The sequence below is a fragment of the Macrobrachium rosenbergii genome, chromosome 43, assembly GCF_040412425.1.
Source record: "Macrobrachium rosenbergii isolate ZJJX-2024 chromosome 43, ASM4041242v1, whole genome shotgun sequence".
NCBI lineage: Eukaryota > Metazoa > Arthropoda > Malacostraca > Decapoda > Palaemonidae > Macrobrachium > Macrobrachium rosenbergii.
In genome coordinates this window covers 10414476-10442441 of record NC_089783.1, presented here as the reverse complement: position 1 = coordinate 10442441, position 27966 = coordinate 10414476, and the positions used below count along the sequence as shown (strand labels likewise).

The 27966-nt window shown below is 43.6% G+C and overlaps 1 long non-coding RNA gene across 1 annotated transcript in view; it reads left to right on the top strand.

Annotated features, from left to right (window-relative positions):
• Positions 1-12894: 12894 nt before the first annotated feature.
• The window catches only part of LOC136828487 (uncharacterized), a 30047-nt gene continuing 14975 nt past the window's right edge, over positions 12895-27966 (top strand). The window contains exon 1 of the long non-coding RNA XR_010850061.1: positions 12895-12993. This is a non-coding gene — a long non-coding RNA (uncharacterized lncRNA). The remainder of the gene's footprint in view (positions 12994-27966) is intronic.

The following is a 27966-nucleotide window of genomic DNA, read 5'->3' as shown; positions in this document are numbered from 1 at the left end:
TTTTTATTAAACTTCATTACTTTAGTAAGTCATGAAATAAGTAAATATTTTCACTTATTTTACAGGAATTACTATATTGTTATTATTTTTTTTTTCTTTTCAATACTAAGGAGCAGATTTTTATTTTTTTAAGAACAAGTTTTACAGCAAGTGTTTATACATATTTCAAATAAAGCCGTTCTGATTCTTGGAAAGAGGAGAAAATTATTTTTGTAACAAAGGAATGTTCTCATTTTTTTAATAGAACAATTATTTACTTTGTAACAAATAAAGATTATTTATGTCCCAGAGTAGAAATGCATTTTGCAACAAGTTAACAACAATTTTATGCTGAAGCATAAATGTTTATACTGTGGTACTATTTCTTTTTTATTTTTTGAAGTAAAAATCTATTTTCTTACAGAAAATATATTTTTTATTTTTGTACTAGAAAAGTAATTTATTTTTCAAAAATAAGGTAGAGCAAATCATGATACAAACAAGATGTAAAAAAAGGGCATCATAAAACTTAAAATTTTCATTTTGTGTATTCATGCAGCTTGTTGTAAATTGTGTCACAAACTTCTGGGATAATCTTCAAAATTGAAGCAACTGAAACCCAAAAGTGGTGCTGCAGATTTCTGAATGAGTATCCAGTTGCTAGATATATGAGGGTTAACTCTTAATTTGGTTTTAGCTGGTAATGCATCTCTCATCAAGGTATCATTTTTCTGTATCTCCGGGCCAACTGCATTAAGTAGCTTATCAAAAACTCTTGGGGATATCCTCAAGCAGGATCTATTTTCATTGGGATCTTCACAATACAGCTCTCTTAAAAGAGTTGATGAAGCCCCATGTTCATTTCTCCTTTTTATCCACTCCCTTACCCAAATTCGCTTTTCTTGAGTAACCTCCTCCTCAATTATATCTAACATCTCACTATACAATAACTTGGACACATTTTCAATAACAGTCTTTGTAAGATCCATTGTAAAACAAAGAATGTATGTGGATGCTCCAAATGCACAGCACAAACTGAGAGGCTAGTTGCCTGATTCACTTGCTTTGTGTATACAAGCACTTGCCCTATGCTGCTTGCCTTCAAAAGAGAAGCCGTCCACTTGCTCACTTGACTTGCCTCTTGACCCGTGTAAAAGGGGCTTTAGAGAGGGCTTTGATGTTGATGAGGAGTTTTGGTGTTGGTACGAGGAGGGTTTGTCTGGCCCCCCCTCCTCCCGAGGAACGAAACTGATGCCTTTTCGCAGGAGTTAGTGCCTACAGATGCACAATAGGCTTTTCATGTTACTCCTTTTATGTTCCCACCCTCTGGAGCAGTGGTTCCCAACCTGGGGGAAATTTGAAGCTACCAGGGGGGAAATAATTACACTACCTACTCATTCTGTTTTCCACAACCTACCTTTGTGAGTCAGGATTTTCTACTTTACTCACAATCAAGCCCAAAGCACGAAACCGACTGGAGGTGGAATGTGACATACGTTGCGCACTTGCCAAAACTAGCCCTGATATTGATACACTGGTGCACAAGAAGCAGCCTCAACCTTCTCACTAATTCAATTTTGAAGTAGAAGAATAAACAAAAGTCCTTTTATTTTGCTACTAGCCACTCTCTATGGCTATGCGGGGTAACTAACCGCTCTTTATCTAACTATTTGTTTATCAGTATATTTGTCTATAATGGAAAAATAAATTAGTAAGTCGTCACAGTGTGTTTTAACTACTCTTTCCCTCATACACATGAAGGGGGAAATCTGGAGGGTTGCACTGGGTGCAGGGGGAAATGACAGGAAAAAGGTTGGGAACCACTGCTCTGGAGGTACAGTCTGGGGGCGCCTCAGCCATCGACAGGTCAGTCTGGATGTGAGATTTGGAAATGATTGGCTTTCCACAACTTGTGAAGGAGTGACTGGTTCATGGATGGCACGAAGGAATGGTGTGTTTCCTGCAGAGGAGAGATAAGTAATCCTGCAACGCAATGGTGGTTCTGAGTGACTTTGGTTCCCTTGTACAACTGACTGGAAGCATCGCTTGACCGAGGGTCATCGAAGCCATTTTTATTCTATACCTGCCTTGGCTAGTTGACAGAGCTGAGAATGGGGAAGGGTCCACCCCTGGCTAAAATAAATCCCCATTCAATGAGGCTCTGTTGATAATGATGCCCCAGGGGTGAGATCACATATGATCAGTAAAGGCCCAATATATATATATAGGTTTCTGTTTCTTAACATTAGCACTTATGACAGACCATTGATGGATGGTCTCTTGTTTGTCAATTCTTTATAAGTTGTATTTTAACAGAGATCTTTCACATTCACAATTTATCCCTGATCCCCGTTATATATATATATATATATATATATATATATATATATATATATATATATATATATATATATATATATATATATATATATATATATATATATATATATTATATAATATATATATATATATATATATATATATATATATAATGTACTGTACACATACACAAAGTGTATAAACAAATAAGTGTCTATGACAGATCTGCAAATAAGGCAGGTGAGTTGAGTGATGGGTAATGGTTGATGACAGCATGTGTGACGGGTGATGACAGTTTGGGTGACAGGTGACAGTTTGGGTGAAAGTGATGGGTGATGACAGTTTGAGTGATGGGCTACGATAAAAAAAAAAGTCAATTCTATTTGGAAATTGAAAGACTTGGGATGACATTTTTTGACCGATTTTGTATCGGCACAAGTCTCTCTCTCTCTCTCTCTCTCTCTCTCTCTCTCTCTCTCTCTCTCTCTCTCTCTCTCTCTCTCATGTTACACAAAGGAGGGATAATTCTGGTCTTTTTTCTCTCTCTCTCTCTCTTTCTCTCAGTCTGCGCAAAGGAGCGAAAGTTCCGGTCACTCTCTCTCTCTCTCTCTCTCTCTCTCTCTCTCTCTCTCTCTCTCTCTCTCTCTCTCTCTCTCATGTTACACAAAAGAGCTTTTTTTCTCTCATTCTGCGCAAAGGAGCGAAAGTCCCAGTCTCTCTCTCTCTCTCTCTCTCTCTCTCTCTCTCTCTCTCTCTCTCTCTCTCTCTCTCTCTCTCATGCCATACTAGAGGGTAATAGTCAGTGCTAGCTTAGGTCCCGGCGAGAGAAGACGTGAAGATTTTGTGCTCCATAAAAAGTGAAGTAAAAGGCAAAGTGTAGCTACATCAGAGTGACTGCAAAAGCAACCTGAAAAGGATTTAAAAGCGGATGCAAGCAGCTGAATAAGAGATAAAACATATTTGGAAAAGGATTCGTACGATATTTTGTGATAAACAATGAACACGATATATAACCAAACAGAACAGAGATATGTGTGGATGTCTTATGAAACATCTCGGCCATCAATGCATCTTTTTCCTGCCAACTTTAACTTTTTTTTAATATTTGTTGAAACCAGGTTAGTGAGAATTTTCGGTTCCCTTTGTGTCAGAGAATAACAATATCAAATAAAAGCTCCATGAAGAATGATCAGCGTTATGTAATCGAATGATTTTGTGGTAATTTGAAATAACAGTGTAATGAATTCTTTTGCAAAAGCCCTAGAAATGTTATTACCAGTCTGAAACCATGCAGAGGTGCTCCGTGTCTTTTATCGGGGCCACCACGATAAGCAACAGGCGGGAGGAGTCTCGTACACCTCGCAATTTCTCAGCCAAGGGCCGGTTCATATAGTGTGCTAATGTAATCCCTTTGTATTTTTGTCATCCGCGACTTGACGCGGTTAAAGTTTATCGCAGCTATTGCTTAATGATCCAGATCTAACGTAAATATATGATTGTAACCTTTTCAGACCGATGTTAAGAGTTTTTCTGAGGTTAAATGAAATTTTCCGATTGTTTAGTTTGTGTGCTTTATTGCAGAACTCGTGGTCCGTTGGTTCTGTGTTTGTTAAATTTAAATAGTCTAATTTTGTAATAAAAATCTTGCTGGACCTTCTGTTTGATGTTTGTTGGTTTTGCTCTGAAGGCCAGATTATCACAGTCAACTGACATCTCGACTTAGAACTAGTGCGTCGGAAATAAAATTTCCGACATCTTGGAGAGTTCAGTTGATTGTCTCGGTCGCAAAATGATTACAGGGATGTTAAATAGGTGCTGGTTAGACCGACCGAATTTAGGAAGTGAAAATCTGTACTAACAAGTCGTCATAAGAAGCTTTGGACACCGATATTTTGGAATGTAAAGACAGTTTTATTTTAATAGATATTAATTTATGAAAATACTGTTTAAATGCCGAATTTATCAGTAGACGGAAAATAATTTTAGGTGAGGGACATTCAGTTCTGAATCTAGTGGTACAGGGCTCTCTCTCTCTCTCTCTCTCTCTCTCTCTCTCTCTCTCTCTCTCTCTCTCTCTCTCTCTCTCTTTGTGTTATAAAAAGGAGCAATTATTGCTTGCGCTGTAGCAAGACCATTCTCTCTCACTATCAAGATCTAAAGACTAGTCTTTAGATCTTGCTCACTATCTCTCTCCCCCATGGGTTATTCGAAGGAGCAAGTGCTTACGTTGTCATAAGACCACTCTCTCTCTCTCTCTCTCTCTCTCTCTCTCTCTCTCTCTCTCTCTCTCTCTCTCTCTCTCTCTCTCTCTCTCTCTCTCTCTCTCTCTCTCTCATGCAAGTTGCAACTCTAGATAGTAAAGTTCAGTGTTAGAGTAATTCTAGAGTGAATGACGTCAAAGTTTGTGCTGCACAAAAGTGCAAATATCCTGAAACTGTGTATTAATAAGGCTGCCCAAAGAAACTTATAAAGAAGTTGACAGTGCACATAAGGTGCTAAATAATCAATAAACATGTCTTTGGAAAAGGGTTCGCGCGATATTTTGTGATAAAATGTAAAGATTGTCATGGGAAGGGGTGGTAGTTAAGCAGCCATTATTCCTCCTTGAACTTGTGGGTTTTCAAGTGCTCAAATAAACATAACAGGTTCAGGATGAAACTGAACGTCGTATTCTCTTTCTCATCCCGACACAAGTCTGCGATCGTAACCACGTTTTACGAACAAATCTACGATTACTTAGACCCTATGTAAAGCTACCGGCCTTGTCTGACGGTCTTTGCATCAACCAACATTGAATTAGGATCTTAATCGAAGCACTAAAACCTTATTATCTCTTATGTGAATGTGAACTGTGTCAGCAGTCTCTCTCTCCCTTTCTATCTCTTGTTGTGATGCCAAGTTTTAGTCACTAGTTTAGTTCAGGAATATATATATATATATATATATATATATATATATATATATATATATATATATATATATATATATATATATATATATATATATATGATACTGGTCTTAAAAATACATATAAAAGACCAGTATCATATATATATATATATATATATATATATATATATATATATATATATATATATATATATATATATATATGATACTGGTCTTAAAAATACATATAAAATAAAACATTCTGTACATCCCTATTTTGAAAAAAATTCGTCTGCTAAACGATATTGTTACTCAGTACTTCGCTGCGTCGAGAATTGAATTTATGAATGAAAAAGATGACGTAAGAGAACTCACTGGTTTCCATGGCAAACAAAGTTTGTTTACAAATTTTTCAAAATAAAAGTCTATTAGTTTTAATGATTAAACTTATATAATAAAAGTTTATTTATATATTAATAAAATACAATAAGTTTTATTAGTGAAGTATTTATGGAAATACTGTTTAAATGCCGAGTTTATGAATGAAAATACAAATTTATGAGATCGCTACTTATGCCGTATGGTTATACTGCTGAATTGTCGTCTGCTTCAGTTCAGAAAGAAGGCAGAAACTGGCAACTTTCACTCAAATTCATCGTCATTTATGCTCGGTAATTATGTTATTTTAGCGATTTACATGACAGTTTTTTGCATGAATATTTATTAATATACACAGAAATATGGGAAAATGAAGAAACTGAGTTTTGATTCGCATCCAATCTATAAAAAAAAGGAATTTTAAAAGTAACAAAAGGCAACTCTTTTATCCTCCCTACGATCTCCTCGGGTTCCCGCAACTTACAAATTGCTGTTGGGCCAGAATTTAAGTTTTCGCTCCCATTCTTGTCTCTCTTTTTTTGCCTCCTTTTCTTTATTTATTCATTAATACAATAAGGAGATTTCAATATATAATCCTCCCTTGGGGTTATGAAAATGATTGTAATCATATAGAGGTTGTAAGTTACTGTAATGTAATATGAAAAATATACATCCCAGTTTGCCTTAAATCCCCTCTCACAGAACCTTGTAGTGAGTTGCAGTGTCCTATTTATTTTCTAAGAAAATTGATTCAGATTTGTCAAAAACACACTCAATTATACATATACATATATATATATATATATATATATATAATTATAACTTTAGTACGTGATTATCACACATTACCACAGGTGAAAAATAAGAGGTCCTGACCAGTTTCGACTTTATTTCCAAGCCATTGACGAAGAACTGACACAGAGTATTAGAATTCACAAGTATTATACTATAGGAACAGTAATGATGAGCATATACAACCGTTAGACTATATATCCACCCACCGGCTGGTGTCAGGGTAGGAGTGGCCTTCAAAACTCATTTGGCTAAAAATCACAATATACTCTCTGGGGACAATACTGATAAGCATACCGACTATAAGCGACATCAGATCGACACCTGACAGGTGTCAGGGAGGCAGGGTTTGGAAATCTCATTAGCACTGCTGGCCCCCTATACAGTGTTTACAAATAAGATAATCTTATGTCCATACATCTCTACTGCCTCCCTTAAAATTTAAACAATTAACAAATTTATTTTGATATTAAAGGATCAAGTTTATATCCTTTGACTGATATTCATATTATGGCTGTAACTTTCTTTTATAAAGCTAGATTTGATGATATTCCTTTCCAGTGCCTTATTAGAATATAAAATCCTTTTTGCCCCCTCCCAGTTGATAGCATGATTGTTCTACTAACATGTACAAAAATACCTCTGTTCCCCTGTGCATATCTCACACATTTTTTTATGCTGTTCTATTCTCTTTTCCAGTGCTTTACCCATTTGGCCAATATAAAAGTTGTCACAAGACTTACATGGAATTTTATATACACACCCTTTAGTATTGTCGGGGGAGTTCTTGATAAGTACATGTTTCATTGTTTTATTGTTCTTAAATGTGACTTTTACTCCAAAATTCTTAAGATGATGGGGGATATCTTTCATATTATTATTATAAGGCAGTACAAGCAAATTTTTTGTGTTGTAAGGTTCTTTTTGGTTTTGATACATAGTTTTTCTTGCCGCTTCTGATGCATTGTTTAATACACTGTCAGGATATTTCAATTTCTTGCCTGTATTCCAATCTTATCTATTTCCTCATCAATATATTCAGGGCTTCAAACACATAATGCTCTTAAAAACATTGATGAAAACACTGATTTTTTTAACCTTATTGCTTTGTGTCCAGAATAGAAATGCACAGAGGAAGAAATATCAGAGGGTTTTCTATATACACTATATTTAAACCCATTACTATTTCTTCGTATGAGGACATCCAAAGAGGCTATGCACCCATCACTTTCCATTTCCACAGTGAATTTAATTGATGGTACTAATTGATCTAACTTGGCAAAAAAAAATATATATATATATATATATATATATATATATATATATATATATATATATATATATATATAACTGAGTGTGTTTTTGACAAATCTGATTCAATTTTCTTAGAAAATTTATAGGATACTGTAACTCACTATCAGGTTATGTGAGAGGGGATTTAGGGGCAAACTGGGATGTATGTATATATATATATATATATATATATATATATATATATATATATATATATATATATATATATATATATATATATATATATATATATATATATATATATATATATATATATATATATATATATATATATATATATATATATGTATATATATATTTTTAAGTTTTTCCTGGCGATTTAGTTTGAAATATTCTCTGTGAGACAGGTAGCAACAATTTAAGGTAATTTAGCCTTGTGATTCTGACTTCGTGGGTCCAGGAAAACATAAAAAAGAGGAAAACAAAGGGGAATTTCATATGAGCGTAAGACTCTTGTTACTGAGGAAAATATTATGTAAAACACGTGGGCAAACTTGCAGGCATGTATTTACATAAATAACGTTAGTACGGGAAAGAGGAATGCTAGTAGATTATTGATCCTGAAGGGGATTCCTAAGGGATGAATGAAACTGGGGGATTCCAGACACAGTCCAAGAAGCTTCCACGATATAGGGGCCCTCTGAAATGAGAGATATGCACATTATATGCCAGTAATGAAAACAGACAAAAGATTAATGAATTCGAAGCTGCACTGAGGGTGCCAAGGGGCTTCGATGAATTAATGATAGCTTAGCACTGCCGACACTCGAGGAGCACTGACATTTGACAAGAGATTCCGTGATTACTGGCTTTCAAGTTAAGTAAATATTACGAGATAAAAGCGTGACTGAATGGAGGTCTTCCAAAGCACTTTACCGTAAGGCAGATTTGGTTCCAGCGCAGAAAGCGGTCCGGGGATGACTTGCGATTTCCGAGGGCGAGTTCTTCCACGTGTTAGGGTGCGGGGGGAGGGGCTTCACGTAAAAGGGCAATGAGTGGGAATTTCACGAAGGGCCGGGCAATGGCATGTGGGCATCTGGCAGGTCAACGGTGGAGCAAACACGTGGCTCGCGGTCGAAGGGCACGAGGAGAAAGTATACTTTGAAAAGGGCCACGTGGTTAGCTAAGGGCACTGCCAGGGGCAGGTGGCTTGGTCCTTAGTCCATCCAATCCAGCGCATGTGTGAGAGCGAACCTCGGTTTGGTTTCTGCTTTTATCTCCTCCTATGGGGCAGGGGGCACGTCCAACACATAGGGGGAGTTGAGTCATGTTCAGCTGATGCCCACAGGGGTGTTTTGCCTGTAAGAAAACGACCAGACAGATTTACTTTTACCTCGGAAAGGAATTACCTACTTAAAGGGAGTGGCCTTCAATCCGTTTTAATCTCTTGTATACTGACCATGCGAAATATTGAAATATCGATCAGCTGACAGTAAATGAAAACAACAAAAAAAAAGGAAAAAGGGGGAAGCACTTTGCTAGCGAGTTCTTGCTAATTATGATAATATATATACATATATATATATATATATATATATATATATATATATATATATATATATATATATATATATATATATATATATATATTTATATATATATATATATATATATATATATATATATATATATATATATATATATATATATTGTTGAACTTAAGTATTTGTATTGTAAATTCATGGGGTTTAATGATTTACAAGTATCTGCACAGGCCCTTGGCTAAGTTTCACCTATATTATATAATATATGATATATACATTGTTAAGGATATACATTCCTCCCTCCTATTTAGCTGCTATCTAGCTAACTTATATAGAGAATTTTAATTTTAGTTAGCTTATAGCTGGCGCCAATATGGCGGAACTCAGTTGTTTTTCACTCATAGGGACAGAGAATGCATGCTTCCACGGCCTACAGGCGATGCCCAAGCCGGGTAGACAATGGGTCTCCCTCTTAAAAAACCCCCTTGCTACCAGAACACACCTAGATTTTCCCTCCCCCTCTTTAAGATTGTACGATGCGGGAACAATACCCAGAACCCCGTCTCCCCCCATCGCCTGAGATGGGGTAGCAATTAGTGTTCAGAAAGCCCAATAGGCGTATCGAGATTAGGGGATGCGGTAGGATTTTATTCTGTAAGGCCTTAGTCCTACGGTCTTCTTTTCTCTGTGATTTTGCTGGCCTTTTGACATGCTTGCAGGTACAGCTGCCCCCCCACCCCCGACGCCAAATGCAACCTGCTTTTCAAAAGCAGGGAAGAGACTTGCTTCTGCCCTCATCTGTAGCGGACACGCTGCGGGTCCTTCCATCTCCACTGGTGTGGCGATCGTCGACGGACAGCCAATCCGATTGTAGGCGCCTATAACAATCATAAAAGGTTCGTACGTTGCGAGTAGTCAAACAGCCAGCCCTGTCCCTTGTACTTAACTCCTTAATTTCCATTTCTTTTAAACTTTTAACCTCTTCCTCCACGAAACAATCTTCCCTTTGTCAGAATCTTGCCTGTATCCCCTGCCTTGCCATTTACGCACCTTGAATTCGAGTAAAGATCCTGATATAACAATCATTTATCCCTCCACCAGTGCAATCTAAGGGCTATTTAAGTTAGTTAAGTTAAGTGGTAATCGCGTAAGTTAACTTTGGGCGCTTATAATTACGTGTTCATTGTTAACGCACACGCTGCTCCAATTCTCAGATCATGTTTACGTGCTTTCATCAAAAGGCTACGTTATGTGTTGTATTTAAGAACGTGTTGGGTAATCTTCTGTAGGAAGATTCCCTCTCCCTTAGTTTGAGCAGGGCTAACGCAAAACGTCTCTTTCAGGAGAGACACGTGGTGCGATCGCAATCCTGTTCCATACCTCGCCTGCCACCCAAATTTAATCAATGCCTGGTCGTAGTTCAGAGAAGTGTCCGTTGTGGTCAACTGTTTGCATGAAGCATTCCTCCATCCTGGAGCACCATCATTTGCATTAATATTCCACGTAATCAGGGCAGACTGAAGGGGATTATTATCACTGAACTGATTGTTGCAGATTGGCCCCATTTTTTATCCACTTGCTTGTTGCCAATTCATGTCATTCTTGTTACTGTGCCCTATTCTGAATCTGCCCCTCAGTGATTATGTTGTATGGTGTCTAAATGTTGATTTGCTAAGTTTCTATAAATAAATCACTGTAAATTGGCAAAAGAATTCTAAATTCCAATAAGGCGACCTTCCACCTTAAATTATTATAACTCCAGGAAAATTCTGAGGTAAGTCTTCAATCAAATCCCCTTTTGTTTACAAACTGGACTCCCTTGGTTTCATGGCAGCATCAATTTTAATTTTGTGTGCAAATTCGTATCACACCAGTCCAGTCTGTAACAATACACACTCACACACACACACACACACACACACACACACACACACACACACATATATATATATATATATATATATATATATATATATATATATATATATATATATATATATATATATATATATATATATATAAATATATTGTATATAATTTTTGTATTACATTACAGTACTTACAACCCCTATATGATTATAATCATTTTCACAACCCCAAGTAGGATTATATATTGAAATCTCGTTGTAGTAGATCGGAATAAGAGCGAAAACTCCAATTCTGGCCCAACAGCAAATCATAAGTTGGGGGGACCCTGGAGATGGTAGGAAGAATAGAAGAGTTGCTTTTTGCTACTTTCAAAATTCTTTTTTTATAAGCTAGATATACATTAAAACTAGTTTTTTTGTCTTGCCATATTTCTTTGTATATTAATAAATTTCATGCAAAAAAGTGTCATGTAAGTCGCTAAAATCACCTAATTATCGAACGTAAATAACGATGAATTTGAGTGAAAGTTGCCAGTTTGTGCCTTCCTTTTGGACTGAAGCAGAGGACAATTTTGCAGTTTAACCATAGGTGTGAGTAGCGATCTCATAAATTTGTATTTTTATAGATGAATTCGACATCTAAACATATATTTTCATGAATTAATCAGTAAAATAACTCATTATGATATAGTAATATATAATTTTAACTTTTATTATATTATTTTTACCATTAAAACTAATAGACTTTGTTTTAAAACTCGCGTAAAAACTTCGGTTTCCATGGAAACTGTCAAGTAATCTTCAGGGCAGTGACGTCATTTTTCATTCATAATTCGAATCGTTTTAAATGATGTCAAGATAATGTTTTATAAGACGACTCGAGCTATTGTCCCGAAAAGTATCTAAGTTTGAGGTGAAGTCTAACTTTATATTTACTTTATTAATTATTAATACTTTATTTAATTAGTCAGTAATCCTGCATTGCCTATTTAATGATCGATAACACGATTCTTCATGTTTTACTTTAAAATCTGCGTCAGGTTTCAAAGTTCATCTGTCTGTTTCTTTTACCAGACGTGCATAGGAAAATACCTTTTATATTTCTCAGTTTTAATAAAAAATACTTCATTAATGATTGTTTTTTTTATAAAAATTAATATAATATATTAGTATTTTTTTATATTCCATAATAACTTAATAGAAATATTTCTATATGCAAATTAACTAAAGATTAGACAATAGTTGTATATTGCACAAGCCAAAAGTTTAATAGTTGGCTTAGCAATATTTTTAAAATGAATTTATTTTGGCAATTTTAATTACATCCAAGAACAATAATTAGGACCAGAGAAAACGAAAAAGGTTGATTAATCTATAACTTATATGAAATTGTTGAAATTCGTTGTTATTTACGTAAAATCGAAGGTTAAATATTTGTGTAAACAAACAAAGTACTCAGTTAGTATTTATTGTTAGCTTTTTTTGTTATTTTAGTTACTTCAGCTGTCAATAGGTGTCTATAGCGTCGCAGGCCCCGTAAATTTCTTAAAACAGACAAGCCTAAAATTAATTACAAAGAATATCAATCTTAAACATATGATGAATGTAATATTGCACACAAATATTAAATATAATATCAAATGCATTCAAAATCTTTATGAAAATAATCCAAATATAAGTCTAAAGGGAATTATGAAGAATACAAATCTTAAATTCAAAACCACAGATATGATTTAGAATATGAATTTTAAGTATTAACATAAATAAGTATAATATTTTAATGAAAATAATTCAATTACATTTCATAAATTATATTACGATTTTATAGTTTTAGGTTTTTATTTTAGGCTCGTTATCGCTCACCCAGACTGTAAACACAAGGCACACGCCATGATTGTAGCTAGCTTTACCCCTCATGATAGCCGAGTTATTTCGACACCTTTGTCGTTTTATTTCGTTATATAATGATCGTAGGTGTCGCCTGTTACGTTGTTATTTCATTTAGACTTATTTTGAATTGTCATGTAAACTTAACTTGTGTGAAACAGTGCCATAAACACTTGTGAAATGTCAGGTACAGTATAACCTCTAGGGTATTCCCTTAGAGGGTCTTTCCCATGTTCAGTATTACTTCCTTGGGGGAGGTGGGGTGCAGGAGAGGGAGGCAAAACCCCATGGCCAGGTCAGGAACGGCGCCCCAATTTAGCTGAAGAACGCTAGGTCAGGACATTGCATTCTAGGGAAGGTTAGGTTTGTTGTAGTTGGCAGAACCTGTGCCTGTCTTTCTCAACTGGTCCTTAGGCTGAACACTGTAGAAAAGTGTGTATAGAATTATTATTATTATTATTATTATTATTATTATTATTATTATTATTATTATTATGAACCCTATTCATATGGAACAAAGCCCACAGGGCCCATTGACATGAAATTCAAGCTTCCAAAGAATGCAGTACAGGTAAGATCATTTTAAAATTAACCAAGGTGATGAAAAATTTGCCATCTGTCGTGCATGTTTTTGCATTCATCCCTTAGGGCTTGGTGCTCAGTGTGGTAGAAGCTCCTTGGGGCACTGTGTTTAGTACCAGCTCCTTGTGGATGAATATAAAAATATAGGCAAAATAAGGCAAATATCTCATTATCTCTGTCAATTTTTCATCTTATCTCGCCTGTGCTGCATTCTATACACTTTTTCTCAATTGTTTAGCCTAGTAATTGTATTAATAAACGATATTTATTCCGACACAATATACAAACCCTCGGTCCTTTACATTAGGGATTACTTTCAGGCGTAGGCTGGAAACGGCCATTGAACATCAAACAAGGTGGTTAGGCAGTTGACCACTGTCCGGGAGGCGGGAGTACCGCCTGCCCAGATGTAAACATTCCAATTTGCTTTTGGCTGTCGTAGCATGCGGACGATGTTCTTCGCGCTCTCTGCCTGACTGCTTATTTTCTCCTTTGTTCTGACACAATATACAAACCCCAGTCCTTTTATCAGGGATTACTTTCAGGCGTAGGCTGGAAATGGCTGTTGAACTTCAAACAAGGTGGTTAGGCAGTTGACTACTGTCCGGGAGGTGGGAGTACTGCCTGCCCGGATGTAAACATTCCAATTTGCTTTTGGCTGTCGTAGCATGCGGACGATGTTCTTCGCGCTCTCTGCCTGACTGCTTATTTTCTCCTTTGTTCTGACACAATATACAAACCCTCAGTCCTTTTTATCAGGGGATTACTTTCAGGCGTAGGCTGGAAATGGCTGTTGAACTTCAAACAAGGTGGTTAGGCAGTTGACCACTGTCCGGGAGGTGGGAGTACCGCCTGCCCAGATGTAAACATTCCAATTTGCTTTTGGCTGTCGTAGCATGCGGACGATGTTCTTCGCGCTCTCTGCCTGACTGCTTATTTTCTCCTTTGTTCTGACACAATATACAAATCCTCAGTCCTTTTTATCAGGGGATTACTTTCAGGCGTAGGCTGGAAATGGCTGTTGAACTTCAAACAAGGTGGTTAGGCAGTTGACTACTGTCCGGGAGGTGGGAGTACTGCCTGCCCGGATGTAAACATTCCAATTTGCTTTCGGCCGTCGTAGGATGCGGACGATGTTCTTCACGCTCTCTGCCTGACTGCTCTTTTCTTCAATATTTGGTGGGAAATCTTTGTTTTTTCTTCCAAATTCATTATGGACAAGCCTTCTAAGCCTTCCTCTCCCCAGCATGTGTGTCCCGGGGTAGGAGGGAAGAAATGTAATTCATTTAGGTCTAGCGTCGACATGGATCCACACGCTCTCTGCCCATCTTGCAATGGGCGTGTGTGTTTGCGTGACGCTCCTTGTAGTGAGTGTTGCTCTTGGTCTCCCGAGCAATGGAGGAAGTTCGAGGGGAGGAGACGTTACCATCGTAAGCCTACCAAGGAGTCGTCCGAGGGTAATACGCCCCCGACTACTCCAGTGGTGGCGAATGTGTCGGGTTCATTTCTCCCTCCCGGTGAGCTTCCCCTTCTTGCTTCCTCTCCTTCGGGTAAGGACTCCCCCTCCCCTTCCTCATTCGTTTCATTGGTTGTGGAAGGGCGCGGGGGAGAGGTGGATTGGGACATCCTCTCGGGGGTCTCTTCCCGTTCTGGAGGGGAATTTTTTCCTCCAGAGCCAGTAGAGGCTTCCCAACCTAACCCGACTTTTGCTTCAGGTCTTGGGCTGGATAACCAGGCAACAGACATTTCATCAACCTGGCTACACCTGGGCCTACCTGGTGTACCGTCACTGGAGGGACTGGTTTCATATCTATCCAGCGCTCCAGTGACTACTCACTCTGCAGCGACAATTACCACAACATCGGTCACCATGTCAGGGTTCGCCAAGCTTCCGGTGTCAGTAGCTTCGCACCAGGATACCCAGGTCTCGGCTGCACCTGCCATGCATCAGGCAGTACCGCTGCCTCCTGGGTTCCTGGCCCTGTTCTTGCAACCAGGCCCCTCCTACATGGTGACATCAACCCTTCCATATGGGACTGTCCCTGCCCCTGTTGCTGACCCTGGCCCGATTTCGACTTTGGTTCCGGCTCCTCGCTTCTCGATCCAGCCCAGTTCTTCGTCTGTTCTTCTCCCGATACCTTCGACTCTGGCACGGCCTGGCCTGGCTGCCCATGCACCACCCGTGCCTGCATTCCTGGCCCCACCTACTTTCATTCCTGGCTGACACGCGGTCTCTCCCCAGGATGCACCTTCTGCTGCAGCCCCTCCTCCTGTTCCTGAGTCTTCGGCTGCGCCTGCTTGGTTTGGGGACCTGACAGCGATACTGAAGAAGATGGTGAAGAAGAAGAAGAAGTCTAGAAAGGTGTCGTCACCTTCGTCTTCGTCTTCATCATCGTCATCGTCTTCATCTGCTGCCTCTTCTTCTTCTCCTTCCGAGGCTTCGCAGCCGAAGAAGAAGAAGTCTACCTCTCCTCCCCCCTAAGAAGTCTTGCACCGAGACTTCCAAGGGACTGCCTCCTTCCACAGGGAAGGCGGCAGTGGGATCTCTCGTCGGCTCTTCCCGATCCATGGATCGGAAACCGCTGCCCTGACCTCCGGGTCAATCGCATCGGGAGTCAAGGACGTGCAGACTAAGGTTTGCAACCCCCCCCCCCTCCGTGCCAAAGAAAATTCCTGCTTCTAAGGCCAGCGAGTCCACGTCAGACACTTGTACGCAAGTTGCTCCGAGTACCCGGGTCTCCAAGGAGACCCGGGTACCCCAGGCTGATACAGGAGAAACTTCTCGCCGTACAGACCAGGGCATGGGGCGAGAGAAAGAGCCCAGGCATGCAGGTGCCCCGGCTCTTCCTGCTGGCACTCCTGGGAGTGTCAAGTCAGGTTTTCGGGATAGTGCTTCAGCCCCTCGAGGCCGAACGCCAGGAGAAACAGAGAAGAGGTCCCCTGCTCAGTCTTCTCGAGAGGCTACGGCCTCGAAGAAGACTGGGGCGCGTCTAGAGGACAGCGCAAGCTCGCGCCAGCCAGACGCATGCTCAGCTCCTCCTAGTCCCCGGCCACATCCGCGTAGCCAGCCTGGCTCGGGGGAAGCGAATGCACGGCTCGTCTCACGCGAGCTGCTCCGCTCTCCTTGGGTTGCCGTCACCACCGTGGGTTGGTGACCGCTCCCAACCCACTGCCTCTGTTGGTTCTGCCAGCAAAGCCAGTGGGAGTGCTCGATCCTCCTTGCCTGTCCCCTCCACCTCTTCGGCTCCTTCCAGGGGGCGTGAGTCAGACAGGAAGAGCTCTGGCGAGTTTTCTCCTCGGAGTTCTACCTCGTAGGCATACGAATCTGGCTCGGTCCTTGGCTCAACCAGGTCTTATGCCCGCGTGGTCCAGGAAGGATCACGGGGGTCTGACGAGGTTCTCCCTCCTGCAGGGAGAGTAGACTGGGAGGACCGCACTCTGGAGGGACTCGAGGGTCCTCTACCCCAGGATGCGGACACCCCCGAGATATAGAGGACTTTTGTAGAGGTTATTGCGCTGATTCGTCAGCACAACGACTTCGGGGAAGGGACCACGGCCTCTTCTGTGGATCGTCCTTCGCGCCTTGAATCCTTTTGGGGACCCAAGAAGGAACCCAAGGCTTCGGTGGGGCTGCCGTGGTCCATGCTTGCCGAGGGGGTCCTCGACCAAGTGAACAGTCTTGTGTCTGGGCAAGACAGCTCACTTCGGTCAGACCACTTGGATAAGCTTCTTCCCCCCCTCTGCCTTGCCAGAAGCGCTTCTATACTCCAGCTGTAGGGGCGTTACTGACTAAACAGGTTGATCCGGACCTGACTTGTCTGGATCCAGGTCTGACGTTGCAGCAGCTTGCTGCAGAGAGTATCTCCCTCTCCCAGCAAGAAGCTGCAACCCTGGAAGCCACCGCCATGGCGGCCTTCCAAGCAGTGTCCTGGCACGATCTGTGATCTTTCACAGTATCGAAGGTAGCTGCTTCATCGGGTGCCATCGTACCTGGAGAGGACTCCGCCTTTGGGAGACTGTGCCAGTCTGGGTTAGGGCTATCTCCCACCTCGCCCACCAGACTGCGAACCTGTGGGCAAACCTGGTTTTGAAGCGAAGAGATGCAGTTCTCTCTCGCTTCTCCAGGTCTGTAGGTCCTGAGTCAGCAGTTGCCCTTAGGAGTGGACCGTTGCTGGGTTCCTCCTCTCTCTTCCCCAGAGAGTTGGTGGACGCCGCTGTAGACAAATGCTGGGCCGATGACAGTGACTGGCTTGTCCACCAGGCAGTGGCCAAGACCTCCTGGTCTTCGCATTCCTCTGCGGCCAGGTCTTCGGGCCAGGTTGGCACCTCCTCGGCCACTAAGAAGTCCCAGTCTTCGAAGGGGTCCCGGGGAAATACCCAGCCTTCTTCTTCCTCGAGAAGGGTGGTCTCTCCCGTCCTTTTCAGCCCACTTTCCAAACCGGTAAAGGGGGCAAAGGGAAGAAGAAGAAGGTGAAACACTAGGGGCGGCGTTCCCCCCAACAGCTGCCGAAGGTGGGGGGTTGCCTGTCGAGCCATTGGGCAACATGGCAGCGACATGGAGCCGAGACCTGGATAGTGGATGTCCTTCAGGAGGGATATCTACTACCCTTCGAGTCTCGGCCTCCCCTCACATACACTCTGGTCCATCTCCAAACATACGTACAAAGATCTTCGAAGGACACCGCACTGCAGCAAGAAGTGCAAGCCATGCTGAGCAAGGGTGCTGTAAAAGTCGGGTCGGACCAGTCTCCAGGCTTTTACAGCTGTGTCTTTCTCGTAGAGAAAGCCTCAGGGGGATGGAGATCGGTCATAGACCTCTCTCCCTTGAACTGTTTCGTTCGCCAGGCTCGGTTCACGATGGAAACAGCGCAATCCGTGCTGGCCTCCATCAGGGAGAACGACTTCATGCTTACGGTGGACATGAAGGATGCATATTTCCAAATACTCATTCATCCGTCCTCTTGCAAGTACCTCCGCTTTGTCCTTGGGGAGATGGTCTTCCCGTTCAGGGCACTTTGTTTTGGGCTCTCTACCGCTCCCCAGGTGTTCACGAGAGTCTTCTCACTCATGTTAGCTTGGGCCCACTCGCACGGGATACGTCTACTGAGGTATCTCGATGACTGGCTAGTCCTGGCGGGCTCTCGCTCGCAGTTGCTACAGGACAGGGATCGGCTCCTCGAGTTTTGCCGAGATCTAAGGATCATGGTGAATCTCGAAAAGTCAGATCTCATCCCTAAGCAGAGGATAAAGTACCTGGGCATGCTGATAGACACGGTGCCAGCGAAAGTCTTTCCCTCGGACTCTAGTATCAGCAAGTTCAGGCAGGCAGCACAGCTGTTCCTGTCACGACAGGAGCAGCCAGCCTGGCAATGGCAAGTCGTCATCGGTCACCTGTCGGCTTTGGAGAAGCTAGTACCTCACGGGCGTCTTCACCTGCCGTCTCTCCAGTGGAGACTGAAGGAGTATTGGTCCCAGTCCCGAGACCCCCAATCCTTCTTCATCCCTCTTTCCGAGGAGGTGAGGGAGGACCTTCGCTGGTGGTCAGATGACAGGAACCTCTTGATAGGAGTATCCCTCCATGCTCCCCCTCCGGACATACTACTGTTCTCAGATGCATCGACTGAGGGATGGGGCGCACACCTGGAGGAATTGCTGACTTCGGGAGTATGGCACCGAGACGACAAGCGCCTTCACATCAATATCCTGGAACTCAAGGCAGACTTCCTGGCCCTCCAGGAGTTCCGGGATCGAGTGATGGGACACTCCGTGGTACTGATGAGTGACAATACCACGGTAGTGGCATACGTCAACAAGCAGGGGGCCTGGTGTCCCTCCAGCTTCATCAGTTGACGATGCAAGTGCACAAGTGGGCCATGGCTCACTCGGTAGAGCTGTCAGCCAGGTACATTCCAGGCAAGAGGAATGTCGTGGCAGACAAGCTCAGCCGCCAGAACCAAGTGGTAGGGACCGAATGGTCCCTCCACTCGGAGGTAGTGGAAAGGCTTTTTGACCTGTGGGGGCGTCCAGCCATCGATCTGTTCGCCACCCGGCACAACAGAAAGCTCCAGGTCTTCTGTTCTGTCATGCCGGACCCATGGGCCACTGCGGAGGACGCATTCCAGCACCTGTGGGACATCCTCGACGTATACATCTTTCCCCCGTTCTGTCTGATTCGCTGAGTGATGATCACCCCGAATCTCAGTATGATTCTGGTGGCACCCAAATGGCCCCAGGCCGTTTGGTATCCGGACCTGCTAGCTCTCCTCTCTGAGGCGCCGAAAGAGATTCCCCCCTGGCCCAACCTACTGTGCCAACCCCACATAGAGCGGTTCCACCAGGCAGTGCATTCCCTGTGTCTTCATGACTGGAGGTTATCCACCATCTCTTGCGAGCAAGAGGCTTTTCGCGTCGCGCAGCAACAGAGGTGGCAGGATACCTCAGACGATCCTCCACAGCGGTATACCAGGGAAAGTGGTCCGTCTTCTGTGGTTAGTGTCGTCGAAGGGGTATCTCTCCGGTCGGAGCTACTGTTCAGCAGGTCGCGGACTTCCTTGTCTTCCTTCGCCGAGAGAAGCTTCTCTCCGTTTCAGCCGTGAAAGGCTACTGTGCCGCACTCGGCCTAGTCTTGTGGCTGAAAGGAGTAGACATCTCCTCTTCTTTCGAGATATCCCTACTAATGAGAAGCTTCGAAAGGTCTTGCCCACCCAGGGATCTCAGGCCCCCTGCATGGGATGTGACTCTCGTCCGGAGGAGTCTGACTCGTTCACTGTACGAGCCTTTACGAGAGTCGTCAGACAGGAATCTGACCCTCAAGACTGTCTTCCTGCTAGCCCTGGCATCGGCGAAGAGAGTTGGCGAACTTCACGGACTTTCCTTCGATGTTAAACACTCGAGGGGATGGGGATCAGTTATGCTCAATTTCGTCCCGGATTTCGTAGCGAAGACTCAGAATCCTTTGGTCCCTGACGCACGGTTCGTGTCCTTCACGATCCCCCCCCTAGAGGACTTTGTAGGTAATGAACCAGACGAGATGCTACTGTGTCCTGTTAGAGTGCTGCGGCACTATGTGAAGAGGACTCGACACCAATGGCCTGAGTGTCGACGACTCTTCATTAGTACTGGCTCGACCAAGAAAGAAGTGTCCAAGAACACCATCTCTTTCTGGCTTCGTGAGATGATAAGGAGAGCGTACTCTGCTGCAGGAGAAGATGACACCGGTACACTTCGTCCGAGAGCTCACGAGGTCCGCAGCATTGGTCTGTCCCTCACATTCCGGAAAAATATGTTGGTGTCACAGGTGCTGAAGGCGGGTGTGTGGTCCAAGCAGACTACTTTCACCTCCTTCTACCTTCAGGATGTTGCACACAAGTCCTTAGACACGTTTTCCTTGGGTCCTGTGGTGGCTGCTCAACAAGTTGTGTAGCTTACCAGACTCCTCTAACAGGACAGGTTGCATCTCATCTAAGTTGTACGGTTGTGATTGGGAGAATGAATGTGGAGTGACTGGCCTCTCTTCTTTCTCCCCATCCTGGCTCTCTTCCCACGGGCTGGGAACGGACATGCCGTTACAAGCTGGATCTGGCGGTCGATGCAGGTAAGCACCCAACGGGAGCTCCTGTGCTATTTTCCGTTCAGGTTGATAGAAACAACCCCACTCCTTCCTCTTGCTCTCACGACCAGGAAGGGAAGACAAGGTGGTGAACTCCAGTCAGTTCATAGAGACTCACTCAGATTCCTCCCTCCAATCAGTAAGTCTCGTAATGTAAAGGACCGAGGGTTTGTATATTGTGTCAGAACAAATCACAATTTTTAAAGTAAATTGTATTTTGTTCATGAGACTTACCTGCCAGATATATATATATAGCTGTATTCTCCGAAGGTCCGACAGAATTTCAAATTTCGCGGCACACGTAGTGGCCGATCAGGTGGTTAGTACACATTCCCATTTTCTATTCAGATTTTCTCTGTCGCCGGACTGTCAACATCTGTTGTCAGTTCCTCCGCCTTTTGGATTTCAATATTTTGTCACTTGAGTATTTTGGTTGTTTTTGGTATCGACTTGGATCTGTGACTTGGCATACGCTTTTCTGGACCGTTTTTTGAATTTGCCTTTGACTTTTCTCTATAAGATGTCTTCCTCTAGCTATCGTGTCTTTACCTTGGGTGGTTGTAAGGTGAGGCTATCGAAGACTTTGATAACCCCTCACTCTTTATGTATGAAATGTAGGGTATTCAATGTTCTGTGGACAATCGTTGCAATGAATGTGAGGGATTATCTGAGGGGAGAATGGAAGAAGTATGAATCCTATATGCGTAAATTGGAGCGTGATAGGTTGAGGAGGTCTTCCTCCAGGAGTGCATTCTGTGGACAGACGGTTTTTCTCCTGTTAGTAACCCTGTAGCTTGTAGTCCTAATTTTTTTAGTGTTGCCTTCGGGTTTGAGGTTGTTGCAGAAAGTAATGCTCTGGCTCTCGTTCTTGAGTTTATTCGCGCTCTTGAAAATAAATGCAATGCCCTGCAAGCGCAAAGTGTTAGTGTGTTAATGCCCCTAGTGTTGTGGAGGGGCGTCAGATCGACCCTATAATGCTTCTAGGCCTGGACCTCTGCCGAACTCCCAAGACCGGGGAGGGGGCATGTCGAAAGCCGCATGAAGGTTATGGGGACTCCCTCCGATCTGGCGTCCCTTCAGCAGGTCCTGTTGACTCCACCCAGGCTGCCAGGGATCGTGCTCAGGCACGCATCCATGAAGGAATGCTTCTCGTCCTCCGACACGTCCTCCCCTTGTCGGGGTTGGAGCTCTCGGTTGGACTCTCGCCCTCTTAAGAGAAGCTTGAGAGGAGAGGCGCTTCACGTCCTCTTCCTCTAGACGTTTTACTCTTCCCCGAAAGTTGCGTGGAATTCCTCTGCAGAAGAAATAAAGTGTGCAACGGAGGTTGATGCTGCTCGTCTTCCCAGTCGCGCTAAGGCAAGGGAACTCTTTCCCTGTGGAAGAAGAAGACTTCTCCTCTCCGCTCTCCTTCTCTCAAATTCAGCCCGTCTTCTAGAGAGAGCTGTTTCCCCAACTTGCCAGATTTTGTTGGGCATGCAACAGCAGCTGGAGCTCTTATGGATCGTAGAAAGGACAGGCCTCGTCGTAAAGATTTGCATCTGCCTGTTAAAGTACAGGCCTTCTCACTCTCCTCCCGCTTCGGGAACGTCGTCTTTGTCTGCTAGTTCTCCTGAAGCTTTCTCGTCTTCCCTAAGTTGAAGGCTTTGGAGCTTTTCTCTCACTTTGAAGATTTTGCGTCTCTCCCGATCGCGCCAGGTTTGAGTGTGCTTGGCGCGCGCTAGCCTCTCGCGCTCCTCACGCTTCACGCTTGACGCTCTTCTAGTACGCCTTGAGTCTCGGCGCTTCCACCCAGGACGCTTCACGCGCCTTATAGTGAAGCTCCTTCCGTGTCCGGTCACGCTCCAGCTGCATCGCTTCCCGCCAGGACGCTCAACTCGCTCCTTCTTACGTTATCTCTTCTTCGGCCCTACTAACGTTGACTCCACCTGCAGTTTTTCTTGATGATCAACTTCCCGCTTCTTCTGTTGTTTGCTCATCAGGATTTAGCCACGACTTCCAAACATGATAGGGTCCCGCTTGCGTATCGGCGAAGTCGGTCTCCTTCCTCCCACGCTCTCCTGACCCTCCAGCTGAGGAAGAAGAACCCTTTCGTCAGAGCCTTCGGATGAAGAGAAACACGTACCTTCTTCTTCTTCTCTGATTATCAGACTCTGACTTGTCTTTTTAAGGATTTGTTTCCTGAAACTTTTCAAGCTTCGGCTCCTCGCTCTCCCCTTCTCAGTTGGCTTTGTCTCAGGCGAGGAAATCTCCTGGCTTTCTTAAAAAAAGAAATAAAATTTTCTGGGATATTTTTTTAAGAAAGTTCAGGACTGGATGACAACTAGAAAGAACTCAGAAGAGTTTTCGCTTTGCCTCCTTCACGTTTGTCTGGGAAATCCGGCATTTAAACAACACAGGTGAAGATCTTGGTTTGACAGTTCCATTTTTCTAAAGGGGACTTTGATAGTCTTGTGGACGCCTCTAGGAGATCTTCGTGTCCTCTTCTAAGGTTTCTGGACCCTCACAGAAATGGACCACCATCTCAAAGGACTCTTCAAGACTGTGGAAGTCTTTAACTTTTGGACTGGTGTCTGGGAGTTCTGCACACTAAGGCTACTAGCCCTAGTTCCATTAGTCTGGGGAGCTGTCAGTGTACTGACGGTGCATGGACAAGGCCGTCAGAGATGGCTCTGAAGCCAACTTCTCAGTTTTCGTCAGTTTTAAAAAGAGAGCGTTGTTCTGCTTCATTTTGGCGAAGTCTGTTTCTCCATCTCAGAAGGAGAGCTTCAGTTGGCTCCTTTCTCTAAAGCCATCTCTTCCCCAGACCTTGCAAGCAAATAAATACACAGCCTTCAGGAGAAGGCCACTCAAGACCTCCTTTCCAGGACATTCTAAGCGTCCTCAGCGCCTTCTTTGACTTCGATCTCAGACCTCAAAAAGCTAAAAGAAGCAGCTAAATGTTTCATAAGGAGGGGCTTCCACGGGAAGCAACAAAACCTGCACCTCGAGGGAGAGTTTTTTCCTAGAGCAAGGTCGTCCCCAAGAGGGGCGGCAAGTGACTCCTTTCACCTCCAGATACCGGTAGGAGCCAGGCTTCTTCATTTTGCTCAAGCCTGGAAAGAGAGGGGCAGACTCTTGGTCCCTCCAAGTAGTTAGAGAGAGGCTACCTGATTCCTTTCCTGACTCTTCCGCCTTTGTCTTTTGTTTTTGTTTCCCAACTACCATCCTGCCAAGCAGAAGATACTGTTTGACCTTCTCGAACAAATGCTTGAGAAGAGAGCAGTGGAGCAGGTCTTAGACACAAAATCCCGGGATTTTACAACAGACTGTTTCTGGTCCCGAAACATTCAGAAGGCTGGAGACCCGTCTTGGACGTCAGCAGGCTGAACGACTTTGTCCAGAAGGACAAGTTCAAGATGGAAACGTCTCAGTCAATATTAGGAGCCCTTCGTCCCCGGGATTGGATGGTGTCTTTAGACCTCCAAGATGCTTATCTTCACGTCCGATTCATCCACGCTCGATGAAGTATCTCAGGTTGTCTTGGGGGCAAGACTTACCAGTTCAGGGCTCTCTGCTTTGGACTCAGCACAGCCCCGTTGAGGGTGTTTACTCTTCTCATGAAGAATGGGTCTGGTCACTACTTGGATGGTGGTTGCACCTCTGTTGGCGTCACATTTTCAGGATGTTTCTCTACCTAGACGATTGGTTGATGCATCTGTGCACTCAGGATCTCTCACTCTACTTGGACGACTGGTTGACAAAGGTGTCTGGAGGACCTTCAGTTTACTCTGGAACTCGTGAAGTCCCTGGGACTTCTGGTCTGTAGAAAAATCGCAACTGATCCCCTCACAGTCCATCGTTTATCTGGGGATTCAGATGAATTCAGCGGCTTTTTATAGCGTCTCCATCGCAAGAACGGCAGTTTCAATGTTCGAAAAAGTTTCGGTCTTCTTGGAGAAGGAAACATGCTAGGTGAGGGAATGGATGAGTCTGCTGGGGACCATTTCCTCGCTGGAGAAGTTTGTTTTTCTGGGAGTCTACATCTCAGGCCTCTTCAGTTCTTTTTGCTGGAGAACTGGCAAAACAAGGAAGACTTGGAAAGAAGAATTGAGGATCCTTCCTTCCATAAAAGAGGATCTCAAGTGGTGGCTCGATCCTGTGAAGTTGGGAAAAGGGATCTCCCTCAAGCTTCTGAACCCCGACCTAGTGTTGTTTTCCGACGTCATCATTGGCGGGTTGGGGGGCAACACTAGGGGGGAAAAGAAGTGTCAGGAACCTGGAGAGGGAACAGGTGTCCTGGCACATCAACATCAAAGATTTGGCGGCAATCTTTTAGTCCTCCAATTCTTCGAGTCTCAAGTTGCCAATCGCGTTGTTCAAGTAAACTCGGACAACACTCACGGCGTTGGCGTACCTCAAGAAACAGGGAGGAACACACTCGTTCCCTGTTCGGCCTTGCAAGAGAGAATTCTCCTCTGGGCTCATGCTCGCAACATTTCAATCCTCACAAGTTTTGTTGCAGGGGTAGAAAATGTTCGAGCGGACCTGCTCAGTCGGCGCCATCAACTCCTGCCGAAGGAATGGACCCTTCATCAGGAGGTTTGCCAAGATTTTTGGAATCTTTGGGGTCGCCATCTTGTGGATCTTTTCGCGACCTCAAGAACAGCGAGGCTTCCCTCTCTACTGCTCATCTGTTCTCGACCCAGGGCAGTGGCGATAGATGCTCTTCTCTGGGATTGGACGGGGATGGACGTTTATGCCTTTTTCCCCGTTCAAAATTCTGGGAGAAGTCATCGCAAGTTCTCGGCCTCTCAAGGGACAAGGATGACGCTCATCGCCCCGTTTTGCCTTCTTGAACCAATGGTTCTCGGAAATTCTCTTCTGGTTGGTGGACGTTCCCAGATCCCTTCCTATGAGAGCAGATCTGCTCAGACAAACCCACTTCACGAGATACCATCAAATCTCCCCGCTCTGAACCTGACTGCATTCAGACTATTGAGAAATTGGTCAGAGCGAAGGGGTTTTTCTGGCCAGGTGGCACGGGCCATCGCTAGAGCCAGAAGAGCTTCTCCATCAGAGTTTATCAAGCGAAGTGGGCAACCTTCAGGGTTGGTGCAGAAAGAAGGATTTTCCTCTTCCTCGTCCACTGTGAGCCAAATAGCTGATTTCCTTCTCTTTTGAGAGAAAAGCTCAAGTTGGCAGTTCCAACTATCAAAGGATATCGGAGCATGCTTTCTTCTGTTTTCAGACACAGAGGACTGGATTTGTCTGAATAATAAGGACCTTCACGATCTCTTGAGATCTCTTTCAAACGTCCAAGGTTCCTCAGCTGCCTATTTCCTCCTACTTGGAATTTGGATGTTGTCCTCAAGTTTTTAATGACCAGTCTTTTTGAGCCTCTTCATTCAGCATCTCTAAGGATGTTACTAGAAAGACGGTCTTCCTCATTGCTCTGGCGACGGTGAAGAGAGTGAGAGAAGTTCAGGCTTTCAGCCGTCATGTGGGCTTCAAGGGACACAATGCTGTCTGCTCTTTGTCCCCTAATTCTTGGCTAAGAATGAAAGGCCTTCTAACCCTTGGCCTAATTTTTTTTGAAATTAAAGGTTTGACAGACCTTGTTGGACAGAACCTGAGGAGTTCTTTGTCCTGTTAGAGCTCTCAAGGTATTACCTTAAAAGAACACAGGACCTTCGTGGTCCCTCGGACAATTTATGGTGTTCTGTGAGACATCCTGTTAATCCCATGTCGAAGAATGCACTGGCATTCTTCATTAGGAATGTCATTAAGGAGGCACATTCTTGTTGTGACGACTCCAACTTCAAGTTGTTGAGAGTCAATGCCCATGAGGTTAGGGCAGTCGCTACCTCCATGGCGTTCCAGAAAAATATGGTACTCAGTGACATTCTTAGTGCCACATTTTGGCGAAGTGAATCGGTGTTTGCCTCACACACTTAAGAGATGTTTAGGTAGCATACGAAAATTGCTTTTCTCTGGGACCATACATTGCTGCTGCTACAACCTTGGGGTCAGGGGTAGCTCTGCTGATCCTTTAATCCTGTTTAGGAGGGTTTTAATTGTTTTTTTGTGTTTTTATGGTTGTTGGGTCGATTGATGGAGTCAGTCTTCCCAATCTTTTGCTGACTAACGTCTTAGTGCTGGTTAGGTGGTTGGTATACTCGTTTGTCCTTGTTGTATGGTCTATGGTCTAGTCACATTGTGGTCACGCCCCGTTGACAGATCATCTAGCAGTCGCCAGCTTTATAGGTCACTACCTTGCTGGGGTCTCTAGGAAAGCAGAAGCAGGCTAGGGTGACAGTAACCACTCAGTCAGCTATGCTGTCAGGTAAGGAACCAAAATAATTTTACCTCTAAATTTGTTTTTCCCTTATTCTTAGCTGTCTCTACACCCCTCCAAAGGTGGTATTCAGCTATATATATATCTGGCAGGTAAGTCTCATGAACAAAATGATATTTTTATAATAAAATAAAGTTTGTTCATACTTACCTGGCAGATATATATATTCATATTGCCCTCCCTCCTCCCCTCAGGAGACAGTGGCGTTAGAAAATCTGAATAGAAAATGGGAATGGTTCCTGATGCCCGCCTCCCAGCGGCGGGAATGGGTACTAACCACCTGATCGGCCACTGCGTGTGCCGCGAAATTTGAAATTCTGTCGGACCTTCGGAGAATACAGCTATATATATCTGCCAGTGGAAACGGTCTCCGACCATTAAAAATCATTTTCGACAAAATCGGATTCCGACACGAAATGCCGAGTAAACTTTTTGCGCGGTTCCCGAACAACAAACCGGAATCCGACCCGACGCGATCCGACCCGTTTGAAACATATGATGTTTGTAAACAAAAGTGTTTGATAACGCCGC